The sequence below is a fragment of the Cupressus sempervirens genome, chromosome 4 (genome assembly GCF_028749045.1).
Source record: "Cupressus sempervirens isolate cs-2001-9-10 chromosome 4, ASM2874904v1, whole genome shotgun sequence".
In the NCBI taxonomy this organism is placed as follows: Eukaryota; Viridiplantae; Streptophyta; class Pinopsida; order Cupressales; family Cupressaceae; genus Cupressus; species Cupressus sempervirens.
Genome location: NC_143121.1, coordinates 835,621,633 through 835,631,980, shown reverse-complemented (window position 1 = coordinate 835,631,980; position 10,348 = coordinate 835,621,633). Strand labels below are relative to the sequence as shown.

General features: G+C 32.8%; 1 non-coding gene across 1 annotated transcript; it reads left to right on the top strand.

Moving 5' to 3' along the window:
- The first annotated feature begins 3,142 nt into the window (after positions 1-3,142).
- TRNAS-GCU (transfer RNA serine (anticodon GCU)) lies at positions 3,143-3,231 on the top strand. The gene has a single exon. It is a non-coding gene; the product is annotated as a tRNA-Ser (tRNA).
- The last annotated feature ends 7,117 nt before the right edge of the window (positions 3,232-10,348 follow it).

Here is a 10,348-nt window from a genome sequence, read left to right as displayed (position 1 = left end):
GTTGTAAATGCGCTAGCTCAACCTATTGATGGTAAGGGGAAGATCTCATCTTCCTAATCTTGATTGATCGAATCTCCCGCTCCAGGTATTATTTCATGATGTTCTGTATATGAACCTCTTCAAATGGGTCTTATTGCTATTGATTCTATGATCCCTATAGGACGCGGTTAGTGAGAATTGATTATTGGGGACAGATAGACCGGTAAGATGGCAGTAGCTACAGATACGATTATAAATCAAAAAAATCAGAATGTAATATGTGTTTATGTTGCTATTGGTCAAAAAGCTTCTTCGGTAGCTCAGGTAGTTAATACGTTCCAAGAACGTGGCGCAATGGAGTATACCATTGTGGTAGCGGAAACTACAAATTCTCTTGCTACATTACAATATCTTGCTCCTTATACAGGAGCAGCTTTAGCCGAATACTTTATGTATAAAGAACAACATACATTAATCATTTATGATGATCTTTCCAAACAAGCACAAGCTTATTGACAAATGTCTCTTCTATTAAGAGGACCACCTGGCCGAGAAGCTTAACCAGGAGATGTTTTCTATTTACATTCTTGCTTGTTAGAAAGAGCAGCTAAATTAAAATCGCAGTTAGGTGGAGGTAGTTTGACTGTTTTACCAATAGTTGAGACTCAAACTAGAGATGTCTCAACTTATATCCCCACTAACGTCATTTCCATTACCGACGGACAAATCTTCTTGTCAGCTAATCTCTTCAATGCAAGAATTCAACCTGCCATTAATGTGGGTCTTTCCATAGCTAGAGTAGGATTCGTAGCTCAGATGAAAGCTATGAAACAAGTAGCTGGGAAATTAAAATTAGAATTAGCTCAACTTGAAGAGTTAGAAGCTTTTGCACAATGCACTTTTGATCTTGATAAAGCTACACAAGATCAATTGGCAAGAGGCCAATGATTACGCGAGTTGCTCAAGCAATCTCAATAAGATCCTTTGACAGTGGAAGAACAAATAGCTATTATTTATACTGGAATGAATGGATATCTAGATGTATTAGAGATCGTACAAGTTTAAAAAATTTATTCTTAAGCTGCGCGAGTATTTAGTAAAAAAGAAACCCCAATTTGGAGAAATTATATGTTCTACTGGGACATTCACGCAACAAGCAGAAGATCTCTTAAAAGAAGCTATTCAAGAAAATCTCCAACTTTTTATTATGCTCGAAATAGTATAAAAGAGCTAAATAATCATTTTGCAACATTTAACAAAGCATAACGATGAATTATTACCTCCAATAGGATTTGAACCTATACCTAAGGTTTAGAAGACCTCTGTCCTATCCATTAGACAATGGACGCTTTATTTTCATTATTCCTTTACTTTATCGATTGGGAATAAAAAAGTATGATTTTTTCTCTATTCACAACAAGATTCGGGAATGAAAGAGAAAGAATAGGTAGGTAACATGGGCATGAAAAATGAAATAAGAATAAGAAATATGAATGAGCGGGTAGCGGGAATCAAACCCGTATCATTAGCTTGGAAGGCTAGGGGTTATAGTCGACGTTGATTAATGCCTCTAATTCAAAATCAAACATGAAAATTTCATTTCATTCGGCTCCTCCATAAGAGAGATAGAAAGGGAGGTCTGATAAAAAAAAAATGCTTTTTCACATAATATATAAATTATTTATGCTCTGCTCCATAACATCTATGTTAGTTGTATTTTTAGTTCTTTCCTCTTAACTTTAGGTGAAGAACCTTAAATAGAAAATACCTATTCACTTGATAGATGATCCCTATAGAAAGATAAGATTGAAAAATTCTTAATATTGGGCTCAAAAATCTTTCTAATTACTTTGTTTTCTATTTCTACTGATTGCAATCCTAGAGGAAATCAAATTTCACTGAGCTCAAACAAAATCACGGTGACTAAAGTAAACCAAAGTCACTATTACCTAGCTATTTGACTCCAACTTTTTTATTCTAGTAGTTGAACATTTAGTTTAGTTACGATGAAAAATCATATTTTGATATCCATGGATCTTTGATTGATCCGATTAGATAGATCGGTCTAATCTTTTAAAAAATTCTACATTCTGTTTCGCCATCTTGAATGGAAAATATCGTCATTTTATCATTCATTCCAAATTCAAATTATGAGAATGCGCACAATTCCTTTCCTGACCCAGGGTATTCATAGGAGAGGTTTAGAACCTATATAGTAAATAGAGTTTTTTATATAAAAAAATATAAATGACAGTTGAAAGATTCTTCAACTTTGTTGAATATAATGATAGAATGAATCACACTTTTACCACTAAACTATACCTGCCACAATTTCATTGTATCATACAGATCGATTTTTTGTCCAATAGGAAAAAGTAATTTTTAGATTCTAATAAGAATCTAATGCAAGTTTCGATCATCATATTTTCTGATTCCTAAAAACTTAATAAGAGATAGTTTCTTTTCACTTCTTCTGTCCCTTACCTTATTGTTTTGTTTTTACTCTTATAAGAAAAAAGAAAAACCCTCAATCAATATTGTAGGGAATACTCCATGACTAATAGTATGATTTTCTTTAGTAACTAGTCTATTTATAGATAGTTGTTATGATTATTAACACATTCTTTAGAATAATTCAAGTAATTTGGAATTAGTTTTTCTTTATGACAGATATAGAAAATAAGAATGATCCACTCTTAGTCTTTGAAATCTCTTTTTTACCCTTCAATATGATCTATACATTTTCAATCCAATCTAGAACATCTCATCCAGATTATAATCTGAAATAGTTGGAATAAATAAAATAGATTATATACATATATATAGCAAGTGCTTATCTATTAATCTTATAATAAGAGATAAAAATATAATACATAAAAGGAAATATAAGAAATGATATCACAAGGTCAAAATTTGATAGCCCTTTTTATTGCTGTTACTTTTATAATAATGATTTTAGCTTTCAAATTAGGTAGAGCACTGTATTCTTCATAATTTAGTCAATTAATTCCTTATCTAGGAAAGACAATGGCTTGGCCAGATACTGGTCGGGCTAGAAAAAGCGAAAAATTGTTTGAAATGGAATAAAAAAATAAAATTGGATTCTCACAAATGTTGGTCTTTATTTAGTGAAATGCTATATTCATTTTAGATCTGTCATCTAGGAGAGATGGCTGAGCGGACTAAAGTGGTGGATTGCTAATCCATTGTACAAACTATTTTGTATCGAGGGTTCGAATCCCTCTCTCTCCATTCAGTCTGAGATTACTCCTCAAAACCTATAAGGGATTTTGACAAAATCTACTTTCTAATCTTTTTTTCTATTCTTTACACCCAGGATTTCATCCTGGATCATTTGATAGGAATCCAAAGATAAAGAGAGAAACAAAAAATATCACTACTGTGTAAACGAACAGCTTAAGAGTAAGCATTACGTAATCTCCGAAATGATTCTTATTAGAAAATGGAATAGATCATCAATTTTTGTATCATATATTGGCTATTGGCATTGGTTGAGCAAAGAAAAAAAGCAGATTCAAAATTGAATCTATTCTATTTCTCTTTTCTTCTTTGCTCGAAATTGAATAGGATAAATAGGAATTCGAATACTAATTAAACTATCCTAAACTTGTTTAAGATTATCACAATCAACAAAACAATAGAAACAAGTATAGTCGATGTCTAAAATAGAAGAAAATTTGGAATAGATAAATTATCATCTTTACTCGTTTTTAAAATAGAATATTGAAAGATATGTTATCTTCTAATAACATATTCTAATCACTAGCTAATCACCCAAATTGCAACTGTGATGCCATTGATATTTACTCAAGTTATTTTGATCTGTCGAGAATAGATGTATCACAAAATAAACATCAAAACGAGGAAAAAGAGTGTTACATCAATTTAGTGAATGAAAATGATCCAATTAGAAATAGTTAAATTGTAACAACTAACTAATCATAAAATGATAGAAAAAAAATAAATGTTTTTTCCATATCAAGTGATACAAACAAAAATGAATAAAAACTTAGATTATCATTATCAAAAACTTACGGCAGCTTGCCAAGCAAAGGCTAATAAAAAAAAGAACAGAGGGATAATGGGCATTACATTAACAATTGGATCAAAAATTGCATAAGCTTCAAGCAATTTGGCAAAAAAGGGATTATTCAAATGAAAAGCGGTATCGTCTAGACAAATATGGAAGTTGAGGATAACTGACATTTTGATTCTCCAATGGATAATGTAAAGATCTAAAAGTATTTGGCCAATCAATCGAATTGTTCGACAAGATTAGACTTTTAGTTTTCGAGTTGGAAGGGATCATTTATTTATACAATATTTTACCTATTCTGATAGGGAATGACCAATGAATGTATATTCTTGTTTCTTTTTAGGTTCCCCTATAGTTAGATATCTGATTAACTCTAGAATCTATGCCCCTCCGGTTATGCATAATTGCATAACGAATCAAATTATAATAATGCAATTTAGATTCAAAATATTGCATCAATTTATCTTAATGGATTATTATAAAACAATAATGGGGCATGGCAAAGTGGTAAGGCAGCAGGTTTTGGTCCTGTTATTTCGAAGGGTCAAATCCTTCCGTCCCAGGTGGAACAGTATTATTGAATTGACAAAAAAAAGACTAATAGAAGGAAAATATGATTTTGATAAGATTCTAAATAGAGAAAGGGATATTTTTGCGGTGTAGAATTGAAATACAAATCAAATTGAGATAGAGATAAAGTGAAATTAGCCTATTGGATGTATGCTGGTCCTGCTCATATTGGAACCCTACGAGTAGCTAGTTCTTTCAAAAATGTGCATGCCATTATGCACGCTCCTCTAGGAGATGATTATTTTAATGTCATGCATTCTATGTTAGAACGTGAAAGAGATTTTACTGCCGCAACTGCTAGCATAGTAGATCGTCACGTACTAGCATATGGATCTCAAGAAAGAGTTGTGGATAATATTCTCCGAAAAGATAAAGAGGAACACCCTGATCTTATTATATTGACACCTACATGTACCTCTAGTATTTTGCAAGAAGATTTACAAAACTTTGTGAATAGAGCATCCATAATTTCTGATTTCGACATCATTTTGCAGATGTTGATCATTATCAAGTAAATGAAATTCAAGCAGTGGATAGAACTTTAGAACAAGTGGTTCAATATTATTTAGATAGATGTCATAGACAAGAAAAATGGGATCAATTTCTCACAAATGTGCCTTCTGTAAATATAATTGGAATTTTTACATTGGGTTTTCATAATCAACACGATTGTCATGAATTAAGACGTTTATTACAAGATTTGGATGTTGAAATTAATCAAATAATTCCTCAAGGAGGATCTGTAGAAGATCTTAAAAATTTACCAAAAGCTTGGTTCAATTTAATTCCTTATCATGAAGTGGGATTAATGACAGTGGTATATTAAAATAAAGAATATGGGATGCCTTACATATCTATAGCTCCCATGGGAGCTGTAGATATGGCGGAGTGGATCCACTAGATTCAAAAAAATGTGAATACGTTGACTCTTAGTTCATCGAATAAAAGAGTGGATTATGAACCTTATATTGATGGAAAAACTCGATTTGTTTCCCAAGCTGCTTGGTTTTCAAGATCTATTGATTGTCAGAATTTGACGGGTAAAGAAACAATTGTTTTTGGTGATACAACTCATGATGCTTCAATCACTAAGATACTTGTTCGAGAAATGGGGATTCGTGTCAGTTGTGCAAGTACTTATTGCAAACACGATGCGAAATGGTTCAAAGAGAAAATTCAAGGTTTTTGCGATGAAATACTGATCACAGATGATCATGCTGAGGTAGGAGATATGATCGCTCACATAGAACCATCTGCAATATTTGGTACTCAAATGGAACGTCATATTGGTAAACGTCTTGATATTACGTGTGGAGTTATTTCTGCACTAGTTCATATACAAAACATTCCTTTGGGATACCAACCTTTTTTAGGTTACGAAGGTACTAATCAAATAGCTGATTTAATTTATAACTCATTTGCTCTGGGTATGGAGGACCATCTTCTAGATATTTTTGGTGGTCATGATACTAAAGAAATAATATCCAAATCTATATCTACGGATATAGGCCTAATTTGGAATCCTAAAAGTTGACCCATTAAACATAATATGTCTTAAGACCCCTAGGGACATATTCGAATCGTTCATATGGTCAAAAGGAGTCATAGGGTGACCTATGACCCCCTTTGACCTATTAAATGATGACATGTGTCTCTAGGGGTCCTAGGACCCCTAGGGGCATATTCAAATCGTTCATATGGGTCAAAGGGGGTCATAGGGTGACCTATGACCCTCTTTGACCCATTAAATGATGACATATGTCTCTAAGGGTCCTCGGACCCCTAGGGACATCTTCGAATGTGTAATATGGGTCAAAATGGGTCATAGGTCACTCTTTGACCTATTAAACGATGACATATGTCTCTAGGGGTCCTAGGACCCCAAGGGACCTATTCGAATCATTCATATGGTCAAAGGGAGTCATAGGGTGACCTATGACCCCCTTTGACCTATTAAATGATGACATATGTCTCTAGGGGACCTAGGACCCCTAGGGACATATTTAAATTGTTCATATGGGTCAAAGGGGGTCATAGGGTGACCTATGACTCCATTTGACCCATTAAATGATGATATATGTCCCTAGGGGTCCTAGGACCCCTAGGGACATATTCAAATGGGTAATATGATGACATATGTCCCTAGGGGTCCTAGGACCCCTAGGGACATATTCAAATGGGTAATATGATGACATATGTCCCTAGGGGTCCTAGGACCCCTAGGGACATATTCAAATGGGTAATATTGGTCAAATGGGGTCATAGGTCACCCTATGACCCTCTTTGACCCATTAAATGACGACATATGTTCCTAAGGTTCCTAGGACCCCTAGAGACATATACGAATGGGTCATATGGGTCAAAGGACCCATTAAATGATGACATATATCTCCAGGGGTCCTAAGACCCCTGGGGACATATTCGAATCGTTCATATGGGTCAAAGGGGGTCATAGGTGACCTATGACCCCTTTTGACCCATTAAACAATGACATATGTCTCTAGGGGTCCTAGAACCCCTAGGGACATATTGGAATCATTCATATGGGTCAAACGGGGTCATAGGTGACCTATGACCCTGTTTAACCCATTAAACGATGACATATGTCTCTACGGCTCCTAGGACCCATTGGGCCATATTCGAATCGTTTATATGGTCAAAGGGGGTCATAGGGTGACCTATGACCCCCTTTAACCCATTAAACGATGACATATGTTCGGGACGTATTTGAATCATTCATATGGGTCAAAGGGGGTCATAGGGTGACCTATGACCCCGTTTGACCCATTACATGATGACATATGTCCCTAGGGGTCCTAAGGCCCCTAGGGACATATTAGAATCATTCTTATAGGTCAAAAGGGGTCATAGGTTGAGCTATGACCCCCTTTGACCCATTTAAGGACAACATATGTCCTTAGGGGTCCTAGGGCCCATAGGGACATATCAGAATTGTTCTTATGAGTCAAAGGGGGTCATAGTTTGACTTATGACCCCCTTCGACTCATTTATAGATTATAATACTAGTAAAATAATATATTATTATATATTATTAACATAGCTCATAATTACTATATTTATCACGTTATTATATTAAGATTATATATCAATAACATATATTAATAATAGAACTCATAATAATAATAATATATATTACGTTATTACATTTAATAAAAATCTAAGAAAAATAATAATAATATAAATTATATTTATAGATTATAATAAGAATAACATAATTTGTTATTATTTATTAATAGATAATATGTTATATCTTTACCTTTAAATGTCATTATATATATATATATATATATATATATATATATATATATATATATATATATGTTATATCCTATTATATATCACTATATACTAAGGAATATATATTAACATAGTATATATATAATATATTATGTATATATATAATATATACTATGTATATAAAGCAATTATATACTATATAAGTATAAGAACAAATATATTACCCACTTAAATATATATATATGATGCACAAAAACATCCTATAATATACTAGTATATACTCAAACAAAAAGAGCATGTACAAAAATTATAAACAATGTCAAAAGTGTACATATATATATATGTATATATATATATATATATATATATATATATATATATATATATATATATATATATATATATATATATATATATATATATATATATATATATATACACACATACCCACAAATATATAAATATATTTATATATTTATATATAAATATATATTGATATATTTCTTAATATAAATTTAAATTTAAAAATAAATACATATATGTATTTATATAAAGCAAATATAAATACATAAACATATGTATTTATAGTAATAAATACATATATATAAATATTTAGTTACTATCACAAACTGTTTTTGCCTCCAAAATTTTGTGGGGGACATATCGGATATCCGATTTTGGATCGAATATCCAATTTTACTAGCATCAAATTCCAACTTATTTGCTGTCCCTGTAGACCCGACAACATCACTTTTTGACCTTTTTTCATGAGTTTTATAAAAAGTCACGTTTTGGGGCCCAACTAATCGAAAAAAAATTGAAAATATAACCTCAGGAGTCCGATATTGTCATTTGAATGGGGAGCAGCAGTCGTCGAAAGGCTAAAAGCAAAAGGAAGTTATCCAATGAAGACATTGCGGCATATAGGGAAAGGGACAAAATGGGACACCGAAAAAAAAAAAAGGTATGATAAATATCAGTCAAGTTGACGATGAATTAGTCAAAGGTGAAATCATAGAGTCAGATAATGAATATGTATAGTTGGAGAATGAAAATGTACCTATTGAAAACAATAATGCCGAAATTGACAATTTAGAGAATGAAAATTTTGAGGACGAAATGCTACCAAGTCATAATCCAAATTGCATAATTGACCATGTCGAACATGACAATGCACAAGAATCTAATGCACAAGAACCTTACATATCTCCTAATTATAATCAAAATGAGGGTTCTAGAACACCAAAATGGATAATTGAAATTGATGAAATGATTATTACCAGTATGGAAGGGAAAAAATCAGAAAGAACCATTCGGTAATGGGCTACAAGACTATATAACATGTTCTTAGGCAACAAGACAGTGGTGGAGCAATGTCAGCTTTTCATGCACTTATTAAAGATGCAAAAGATGAGACCTATGCTTTCCAAATTGAAGATTCATGTCAATAAAAAGTTAGAAAGAAATGCCATTATTGTGAAGAATCTTTTCAGTGCTCTCAATAGCATTGGGAAAAATAGTAGGGAGAAGGATAACAAAGCTGCTCGAAGGGTTATTACAACCTCTTTGGCAAGTCATCATTTGAGAAAGGGTAGATATATGACACAAACTTGTATTGATTTGAATCTATATTGTACTACTTTGAGAAGACCACTTAGTCGACGAGAGAAAATTGATGATCCTCTTCAAAATGAAACATGGGCATTTGGTGGGAGACTTCCACGTATTGATAAGAAGCTATCCAATGATGTGAAGGAAGAAATTACACAGTTTTGGCACTCTAACTCACGGGTATCACCCAATGCTAAAGACATGTTAAAGTTGAGAATTGGCATCAGAGACCACACGCCACATCCTAAATAGTACTTGGAGTTAAGTCACACTATGTTGTTCAAACAATTTAGAGAGAGTCATCCAAGTCTTTATATATCACAAAGGGCTTTTGAATCTTTGAAGCCATTTTATTGTGTGCCACTCAAAATTTGAAATACATGTTGTTGCTAATATCATGTTGAGTTTTCTATGCACCATGAACTATTATGCTCCATCCATTCTACTTTGCATACTAAAGAAATGTTGGAGGATTGTGGGGCTAGTGGGCTTCCAAAATCATCAAGAGACTTGCTAGATCAACTTTTATGTCGTAGAGTTGATGGTTGTTTTTTTTATAGAAATACTTGCTTAAATGAGAAGTGTTCAGAATGTGGTGGCTTATCTAAGTTTGACACATGTTTCCATGAGGGGTGCGAACAAGATCTTAGAAAGACAATAGTGAAAAAGAAGGTATATGAAATGGTGAAATACACATTGAAGAGTGGGGGTGAGAGCTCTAGATGTGAATTGGTTGGAAAAGATATCAGTGTGGCTAGTTTTATTTCAGATTTCAAGGAAATTTTTTTCTACAAGTATGCAAGACATAGTCATAGGTCTCAGTGGTTGGATCAACAATTTAGAATGTGTAAGGATAATTTTCCCATTGGCACT